The sequence below is a fragment of the Argentina silus genome (assembly GCF_951799395.1).
Source record: "Argentina silus genome assembly, chromosome: Y".
Classification (NCBI taxonomy): domain Eukaryota; kingdom Metazoa; phylum Chordata; class Actinopteri; order Argentiniformes; family Argentinidae; genus Argentina; species Argentina silus.
The window spans coordinates 51,815,148-51,824,233 of NC_139654.1; the positions used below are offsets into that span (position 1 = coordinate 51,815,148).

A 9,086-nucleotide genomic window follows, 5' to 3' on the forward strand; every position below is an offset into this window, starting at 1 on the left:
ATTGATACGGCCAAGGCCAGTAAATTATTGAGTGGAGCCGTGAAAGGAAAGGAGGGAAACAGCACCTGCCCAACTACCCAGGATGTAAGCTCACACCTGGGGAACCTCCAATACCTGATACGTTCTTCATTCTGGGTCAGAATCGAGGGCATCATCAGCTCTAGACCTCAATGCAAAAACAAGACCAATGCATATCAATGATCTATCCTGAAGCATATATTGAATTTCATTGCCTTATAAAGATGACAAAATCGATCACTTAATTTGTAAGCACCACTGTCCTTCTATTCTTGGCTATTTGAATGTAGCAGAGGTGGTTCGTAGTTCAACCACACTCTTGTGACGGGTCAATATGGCTGATGGACAAACAATTGCTAGAGGGATGAAGGAGGACGAAAATACCAGTTTACAGAAAATACATTTGTTTTATTGGACATTTGAGAACATTTTAAGTCTCTCCACTCGGCTGTAGCCTCCAAGCACCACAGCGTAAGTTGTTTCCACCTGAAATAAGGGACATGAAACTTGGAGCTGATCCCGTTGGAAACAGGATGTGCGCACCATCATGTCACTCTGGGCCAAATAACCAATCAAATACACAAAGGTGCAGGACAACAGCTTGTCTTTCTCTGTTCCAAGAGGGGAGAAGATAAAACATTTAAATTACATTTACATTTATGGCATTTAGCAGACGCCTTTTTCCAAAGCGACTTACAACAAATACATTTGTCTAAGTGAGTGAATCATCTATCCATCAGTCATCATAAGAAAAAGTAACCTATGCTAGGACCAGGGGCTATTGGCAGTCACAATACTAGAAGAAAGGAACATTTTTAAAATGTTTTTTCAGGTGAGAAACTTGCACAGGGGATGAAGAGGTCTTTAGGAAGAATGGTTAAGATGTAGCCTGAAGAGATGGGTCTTCAATCGACGGCGGAAGTTAGGTAGTGACTCTGCAATTATGACAGCAGTGGGAAGCTTGTTCCGCCAACGGGGCGCCAGGACAGTGAAAAGCCGTGACCGAGTAGCACAGCTGCTGCATCCACGTAGAGGCGGTGGTGCCAGGCGGCCAGCCGAGGTGGAAGAGCGGAGTGATTGGGCAGGGGTTTGGGGCCTGACTATTGCTTGCAAGTAGGAAGGGGCTGTCCCCTTTGCCGTCTTGAATCTGATGTGGCTGCTACCAGGAGCCAGTGATGGGTACGAAGGAGGGGGGTGACATGGGAGAATTTGGGGAGATTGAACACCAGACAGGCGGCAGCATGAGCTGGATGAGCTGCAGAGGCCTGATGGCGGAGGCAGGGAGTCACAAAACGACACAATTTCCGAATAAAATAAACATCTTCAGCTTGCCAGCTAGCCTGTTAGTAGCCTGGAGGCCTTCAAATGTGTATTGGTATTGTTTGTTATTGCTGCCTGTGAGGCTGTTTGGATTCAGTCTGCACTTCGCCTTGTCGCCATAAGATGGCGTCAATGTTTTCATTTGTAACATACTGCAGATGTACCAGAGCCCTCTGACATGTTACAAACAGAATTGGTGTAAATAGTAGTAGAGGCTATATAGGCAGTGTGGCCATGCTACCCTGCAGGCGTCACCAGGTCATTGATGTCAGTGATGTCATCATAGATGACGTCGTCACTGCCCTGGAGACGCTGTCTCTCCTGACAATGGTGGACGGTTTGGAGCACGGTTGCTAGGCGACGGTCCAGAGCAGAGATGTGGGGCTCAGAGAGGAGAGGGGCAACAGCTGCCAAAGGATCCTGGGAAAGCGAGTCACGCATGACATCACTGAGGCGGTACTGGGGCAGGGACAGTAGACGAAGACGCAGCAAGGTGGAACGACGGATTCTGGAGAGAGAGAGAGCAGGGGGCAGGGACAGGAGGAAAGGGAAAAAAGAGAAACAGAAATGGAAGGAAAGAGGGAGAAAAAGAGAAGGGGGAGTGGCATAGAAGAGGGATTGGAGAGAGAGCAGTGGACCATGATGGAGAGAGGGAGAAGTGAGTAGAATGGAGATAGACGAGTGAACATGATTTACATTTGCTTTGTTTTTCTCCACATCCTCAATATTGACTTACCTGCAACACTGCTTTAAAGGAGCCAGGATAGAGGGCTCATCCTTGGAGTGCCGCCCGAACCTGCCATGAGCATAGAGACACTGTCACACCCTCAAATAATTGGTTGATACTAGGGGTGTGCTTAGTACTCAGACATATGCGTGCTCGTTACGGATTTGGGGCATTTTAGAGATATTTATATTATCCGTAATTGAGAGAGGATTCCTTTCTATCGAAAAATATTTTACTCCATTGGTCAGTGAACTGTCTCTAAACCAATGGGTTTAGAGTGGATCCTACTTGAATTAAATAACTGGAAGGAAATTCAATATTTGTGAGGAGGAATTGTGACAATGTAAGGTAGGACCCAGGTGCAGAGATAAGGCAAGACGAAGAATGTTGGTGTAGGTCAAAATAGGCCACTTTACTGTAGAGGAATCCACAGAATGGTACAAAGGAACTCTTGAGAAAATAACAAAGTCATAGACTAGGGATCTATTATGGAAACTAGAGCGCATGGCAAACAATCCAAGCTACAGCAAAGATACACAGAAAACACACCTCTCTTAAGGAGAGTCTTAATGAGCCATAATCTAAAACACCTGTGTGTCAGTTAGTCTCTTGGGTGGTTTAGAATGCCACTGAGGTGCACAAGTCGGCCAGGCTTGTTACTATTCCTGTCATGGTTCCGTCTGACCACCGGAGGGCGACAGATACCACCCAAGAGACTAATTGACACACAGGTGTTTTAGATTATGGCTCATTAAGACTCTCCTTAAGAGAGGTGTGTTTTCTGTGTATCTTTGCTGTAGCTTGGATTGTTTGCCATGCGCTCTAGTGGCCTATTTTGACCTACACCAACATTCTTCGTCTTGCCTTATCTCTGCACCTGGGTCCTAATTAACCTCAAACTCTGGAACTCTCTTCCCCTAACTGCCCCCAGACTCATTCTAAACCACCCGCTTTGTTGATACCATTATTAGGAGGCTACTCACGCTCTCCCATTGTCCAAGTGCAGCAGGAGAGTGTTGTTACCAAACTTCTCAAACGTCTCATAGTGGTGTCTGTCCATATTACCTACAGAGCGGGAGAGAGAACTCAATTCAGAACTAATAATCATCAAGCTTTGTGATATCATTCACTCGTTCAAATTGTACTGAGTCAGATGACTAACAGTGGAGGTTGGGCTGCAAGATAGTGGTGATTCTTTAGCTTTGATTCAGCATCTGATCAGGGGTCAGTTTCACGAAAGCTTTGGAGCTAAAGTAGTACTGTATCTTTTTGACAATTCAGTCCCACTCTTCTCAATAACCAGCAAAGTTCTTCGTTTGACACATTTTGTTCATTTACATATATAAGTTGGACCTCCAAACATTAATTTCTACAATTGTTGCTCCATCACTGCTTTTTGGCTACTTAAGATACGAAGCTTTCCGGAAACTGACCCCAGGTTCACACCTGCTGGTTTGGGAAGACGGCAGGAAAGGTGTGCAGAGTGTTGGCCAAATAAGTTACGCAAGACTGATGTACTCTTAAGCACTTGCAATATGGTCATGTCTGAAAGCCAGTTATGAGGAAACACAACCTGGACGTACTCATGAGGAAATCCAATATGGTCAAGTCTATTAGGTCCACCAGTCTGGTGCCCTTATCATATGGTGGAGTTTGTTTCACTGTTGCACAGTAGTTTGGTTCTTTCTCCCACCTGCAACATGTAGAAAGTTATTAATATAATCATAATAATACATTGGATTTAATACGCCTTTCAAAAAAACGCAAACACACTGTGTAGTAAAAGAGGGGAAAAAAACTAAAAAACTATTAAAATAATTCATATTAAAGCTATTCAGCATAGGCTAGGGCTGGCTAAGGGGAATGCTAAACAGGTGGGTTTTGAACAAGGCAATGGAGTCAGAGTTTGAGGGCGGCTAGGGGGAGAGAGTTCCAGAGTCTGGGGGCAGTTAGGGGGAGAGAGTTCCAGAGTTTGAGGGTCGCTAGGGGGAGAGAGTTCCAGAGTTTGAGGGTCGCTAGGGGGAGAGAGTTCCAGAGTTTGAGGGTCGCTAGGGGGAGAGAGTTCCAGATTTGGCGATGGCTAGGGGGAGAGAGTTCCAGAGTTTTGGGGTGGTGTGATCGACATAGTAGATGTTGATATGCCATGCCTCTAACTTCACTTCGCACCACTTTTGAAAACATCTGACAAACTTCGATTTTGGGGCAAAGTATCACTTAACCCCTGACTCCACCCTCACACTCCAGCAGCCCAGACACTAGACACTGTCCCCAACCCAGGGGTGACCCACTGTGCCAGTTTGCTGCGGCTGTAGGACCGCCTCCAGGGGGACCTCCAGGCACGGCGGTTGGCCAGGGTGAGGTCCGGCAGCATCACAGCCAGGGAGACCTCCAGGGCCGTGGGACGCCCGCACACCGCATGCTCCGTAGAACAGTAGTAGGAACACTGGCCGTAGAAACACACATTCCCTACTAGAGAGAGAGACCAGGAGCGAGAGGCAGGGAGAGAGTGCATATCATGGTAAACTGTTTTGTGAATGGCAAATGTTATTAAGCAAGGTTGGGATCACTGTAAGTGAAGGCTATTGACAGTGAGGAAGAGCCTGCACATCAAGCATGCAACAGACATGATGGGTACGTTGTATCAGAAACTGCAATTTCTTCAGAAACAGTTTTTTTTCCCATGGCATCACTGAGTTTACCGTTATATGATAATCTGAACAGTTAATGATGATGTACATGGCACCATTGTAATCCTTGGTCATCAACACATACATAGGTGTAGACCTCACCTGTTCTGTGTTACCATATCTGGTTATATATAAATGAAAACAAACAAAACAAAAATTATATATATATATATATATATATAAATACATTTTTATAGTTTTTGCTATGGCTTGATGGCTGGAGATGTTCAGGGTGCCAAAATGTACAAAGGTACCAAGTTTCACGCTTTAACAAGAAAGTGAACGATTCATCAATTCACATTTGGCGTAAATTGCCTGAAATTAAAGTGAACCATCATACATTGTGTCGATATCAATTAAATCTAGAACCTGGCATCTTCATTAAAAATCTACAGGGTATCCTTGGAGTTTAAGTTTAATATGCAACAATTAGTATCTGACAATTACTATGGTGTGTAGTGGGCTCTATCTGAGAAAGGTATTCTGGTTGTTCTGGAGTTCATGCTTGTCTATTGATGTATTAAATTGCAATATTTGTTGGTATACAAATTAATATTTGAAGGAAAGGTTTTCCTTTATGTAATGACGACTCAGCAAACTGAAATGATGTACTATGATGTTGAGATGCGTCCCTTAAAATAAGAAAATATGTTGAAGTTGAATTTCTTGGTGACCACCAAAACTGACTGAACCCCATTGATTATTTGACCCTTTGATTTAAATAGTTTATGGACTGTAACTTACAGTAGTAAATATAAGGTGGATATTGAAAATCCCAAAGGTTTTGGGTGTCTTCACTCATCAGCTAACATTTTTGACTTTCAACATATTTTGATACACGTTGCTAATAGTACTATAACCCTACCCTATAGAGTGATATAGTGAGTGTGTGAGACAGACCAGGGGAGGTGAAGAAGGTTCTAGCCAGTTTGTGGTCTGTGGTGATGTCTTTGATCTCTTTGACCACGTCAACTAGCCTCCCTACCACTGGAGGGATCCTCCTATACCCAAGCACCCTATAGAGAGAGAGAGAGGGAGGGAGAAAAAGAGAGGAGGGGATTTATTGTCAGTGCTGAAATGATTTCTGTTGAAAGTGTTGATTCATCCTCTTGCAACAAACGTGAAACATGAACACTGTCCCACTGTACCCAAAAAGCTATTAGTAAAACACTATTCATATTTCTTGATCAACTATTTGAATCAGCGCTTTGACATAACAGTCTACATACTGATGTACTCTTCTGACAAGGTGAAAAATAGAGTTCGGTAACATTTCAGTTACAATGCGTTTATAGCGTATTATAATAATTGCTTTTATAATAATTGTTGTTGCAATGTAATTTAATGTATGACTGCATTAAATATGTTTTATATCATCAAATAATTATCCTGAGCTATTATCAGGCTTATTTTTTGTTGTTGTTGTATAGATATACAAAGCATATTATATTATATGAGGAATACATTCTAATGCCGATAATGAGTTATAATGTGTTATTATGTGTGTGCCAGAGTTCCCGGCCCAGACTCGTAGTGTCTCCCAGGGGAGGCTGGCGGAGGTAGAAATCCACTAGTGTTTACCTGTCCAGGTGAAAGGCAGAGATCTCTGCGTTGTGTCTCTCAAAGTCAGAGAAGTAGTAGAGGTTGGAGTTGGTTTCCTCATTGCGCTCCTGCCTATCAGAAACACACTTCATCAACGGACACAGAGCATGTTCAAAGAGCCATTATGAATGTCATGATAGAACATTAAGTCATTCATAGAAAGCCTTATAAACGAATCAAACAGACATAATGTATGCACTCACTGTACTGTATGTAGCTTTTAGCATTTGCTAAATGGCATATATGATATAGTGCACTGTGCACACATAGAATGTTACCAAACATTGTAACCTATACATACTCAAAATTATAGCAATGTTGAAAAACTAAATACACAAGGCACAGTGTACATAAACACAATCCAAAGGGTGGTTTTTGGTTGATGTTGCGTCAGTATCTCACCTCATGGGTTTGAACATGGCCTGTCCGTAATTGGGGAATGACATCACCAGCTTGAGCTGCGTCCCCCCGGACTTCTGCACTGAAATGTTCACAGAGCGTCACCATGGCATGCGCGCGCGCACACACACACACACACACACGCACACACGCACACACACACACACACACACACACACACACACACACACACACATACATACATACAGTCAATAATTTCTCAAGGAAAAATAGGGAGCCTGACAGGGAAGTCCAACAGAATGACTGGATAACAGTCAGCTAGATATTGAGATATATAGCACATCATGCAGTTCTTCCCTTTGTCCACTAATAGTCTCCCTCTCCTCAAAGCAGAGATGACTAATCACATTAATCACATTACAACAGCATGGATTTAAAAGCATATGACTGGTCTTACACCAATCCATTAACCATCTACATTAATGTTGCACAACACATGGGAGTAGCACAGAGTCAAAGGGATGGTAAAGTGAACCACTGCATTTCCCCTTATTTTGTTGCATTTTTGCTGTGTGGTAATGTGGCTAAAGACGCCCTGTCCCACCCACCAGGAAGATTCCGTGTTCTCTCCATCACACACACACGCATGCACACACAGACACGCATACACACGCACGCACACACACAGACAAACAGACAGACAGACAGACATACTCACACACACACACACACACACACACACACACACACACACACACACACACACACAGACACACACACACACACACACACACACAATCCTACTCACACTCACTGCCCCAGATTTCCCCCATCAAATACACCCACACACACACACCTGCACTGACGATGCGATGTGTAGCCAGCTGCTGGGCCAGGGGGCCCATGTTGGGGTCCCGGTGGGGGTAAAGCTGCCAGCGGGAGATACCAAGGTGGAAGCGGAGCCAGGGAGGGTGAGTCTGACTGCTGCTGTTCCACTGGACCGGATCATACCCATCATCACTGTCACTCACCCTGGGATAGGTCCAATAAAACATAAAGTCAATAAATAAAGTACAATTGTGGGATGGGATGGGAAAAAGGAGTAAAAGAGAGGGAACAAAAGGAGAGGGTAGAGATCTGGATGGATGGGTCGGGTTCCACAGATTCATAGCGTTTGGCCAGTGGCTTGCCAGTATGTTTGCCCCCCCCCCCAACATGACATACACACACACACACACGCGCGCACACACACACACACGCGCACACACACACACACACACTCACCACATCTGTGTGCTCTGATCGCTGCCTTCACCTTAGGCTTCACTTTCAGCAGCATGTCGTCCTCAGGTATGGCCGGGCTGGGCAGGTTGTACAGCGGGTGGCTAAAGGGCTTCCAGCTTGGACAGACCAATCCCCAAGGCCTCCTTGTTGAACGAGTCCTCATCGGCAATCCTAGGCGCAGCGATACCTATTCCATGTGTCCCATCCGTGTGAGAGGAGCCCACGTGTCCGGGGTCGGGGGAGAGCTTGGAGCGGTCGTCACCCTCTGAGGAGGCGTACTTGGTATCTACCAGGGCCCTGAGGCTGTGGGTCTGGCGGTGGGGGGAGGGGGAGTCATCACAGGGGGTCTGGTCGTCAGAGAGCGAGAGGAGGGCCAGGAGGAGGTGGAATACCACCGAGGAGAAGGCCAGCGACAGACAGGCGACCCGGGAACGACGACGCATACACCGCCTCATCATACTGAGAGGAGAAAAGAGAGAGACAAAGGAGATGAGAGATGAGAGAGAGAGAGAGAAAGAGAGAGAGAGAGAGAGAGAGAGAGAGAGAGAGAGAGAGTGGATACGGGTGGGGGGAAAGTAACAAGAAAGAGTGGGGAGGGATACAAAGAGAGCACTATAGAGAGAGGTGAACAAGTGGGGAGACAGGTGACAAATCCACGTCACTGGTTCTATAGCAGGTCACTGAACAGAATGAGGGCACAGCTATCACCTTACACACCTTTCTTTCCCGATAAAGGTTACTCGGAATGTTCCCTCTCTCCTCTCTTTCTCTCCAGAGTGCGATGGCTCTCCAGTCTCCAGAAAACCTTCGTTCATCTGCTTGTACTCTTTCGTTCCTCCCTCCTTTATCTCTCTTTTATAAGCGGGGAATTGTGCCAGGTTAGGGTGATCTGGTGGCACAGAGATAAATGTGTTTGCTTGTCCCTCTGTCTGTCTGTCTGTCTGTCTGTCTGTCTGTCTGTCTGTCTGTCTGTCCCTTCACACATATTCACAATGTAGGTATGTGAGTGTGTGTGTGTGTGTGTGTGTGACCTGACCAGACACACACAAGTCCCATTTTAATTGGATAGCTATCGTATGGTCCGTACG

General features: G+C 45.3%; 1 pseudogene across 1 annotated transcript; it reads right to left on the bottom strand.

Annotated features, from left to right (window-relative positions):
* Positions 1–1,575: 1,575 nt before the first annotated feature.
* On the bottom strand, positions 1,576–8,456 carry LOC310824182 (extracellular serine/threonine protein kinase FAM20C-like; annotated as a pseudogene). The gene is made up of 10 exons: positions 7,999–8,456; positions 7,571–7,746; positions 6,757–6,835; positions 6,334–6,426; positions 5,653–5,768; positions 4,354–4,534; positions 3,649–3,758; positions 3,049–3,130; positions 2,075–2,134; positions 1,576–1,846 (listed from the first exon to the last, which is right to left on the bottom strand). The product of its transcript is annotated as an extracellular serine/threonine protein kinase FAM20C-like (transcript).
* Positions 8,457–9,086: the final 630 nt, after the last annotated feature.